Source organism: Cebus imitator, unplaced genomic scaffold, assembly GCF_001604975.1.
Source record: "Cebus imitator isolate Cc_AM_T3 unplaced genomic scaffold, Cebus_imitator-1.0 Scaffold12, whole genome shotgun sequence".
In the NCBI taxonomy this organism is placed as follows: domain Eukaryota; kingdom Metazoa; phylum Chordata; class Mammalia; order Primates; family Cebidae; genus Cebus; species Cebus imitator.
Genome location: NW_016107327.1, coordinates 13,348,794 through 13,349,836, shown reverse-complemented (window position 1 = coordinate 13,349,836; position 1,043 = coordinate 13,348,794). Strand labels below are relative to the sequence as shown.

The 1,043-nt window shown below is 31.9% G+C and overlaps 1 non-coding gene across 1 annotated transcript; it reads left to right on the top strand.

Annotated features, from left to right (window-relative positions):
• Positions 1 to 201: 201 nt before the first annotated feature.
• Positions 202 to 305, top strand: LOC119467164. The gene has a single exon (XR_005195695.1). It is a non-coding gene; the product is annotated as a small nucleolar RNA U13 (small nucleolar RNA).
• Positions 306 to 1,043: the final 738 nt, after the last annotated feature.

Here is a 1,043-nt window from a genome sequence, read left to right as displayed (position 1 = left end):
TTTATCGTTAAGTATTGTGCAAATGCCTTAAACTGAGTTTAACTTAATAAGAAAACAGTTTTATCCTATTGAGAATAAAATTAATTCAACCCCAATGATGATAGATTCATTTAATTTAAGAATAATTTTACAAGCTTAGAGAGAATGAAGTTTCATGTAAGGGTAAATGTTTTGAGTTCAGGCTAATATTAAAACTAATCGATCCTTTTGTAGTTCATGAGCATGATGATTGGGTGTTCACATGCTTGCGTGAGATGTGCCACCCTCAGAACCTTGCTACGAGCTGGCACATTACCCATCTGACCTGAACTTGGAAAAATAAAAAATAAAAAATAAATTTAAAAAATAAAAAAACTAACCAAGAGGCTTTACCCAACAAGACAAATGAAAGCACACAATGACAGTCATATTTCAGTGACAATCTCCATATAAAATGATTTTGGTATTATTTTACCAATCATTCCTGGATTTTGCATATCACCTTCAACGTACCTAAATGTTTTAGAGTGATACAAAATCATAAAGATTACCTATTCTCTACCTGTTACTAAAGTAGAGAATTGTTATAATAGGGAATAAAATGTTTATCATTATTCAATGGAAGATTGTAGAGCTTTCAAAATCTCATAAACAACCAAAGAAAAATCATTCGCATTGAGGTTTACCATAGGCAACTCTTGCTGAGGTAAAGACAGGTGTAGATAGATGATGAAAAGATAATGAGATAGATAGATGGATAAATGATATAACACAGGTAGTTTAGTAGGCAGCTAAAAAGCTAAGTAGAGAGATAGATGGTTGAATACGCATGTATCTAAGAGAAGAAGCATCTGAAGTAATACACTCTGAGAATGTTTTAGAAACATGTATACTCCTAAATACATAAGTGAGTCTGTAATGAACAAAAAGAAACAACTCAATGGTGGTGAAGTGCCAATACTAAAAAGTGGAAATATTAGAATGAGTGTGTAAGGGCTGAAATTGGCTGCAAATCTCAAGAGGAATTACACAATATCATTTACAGAAACCTTCTCAAGATTTTA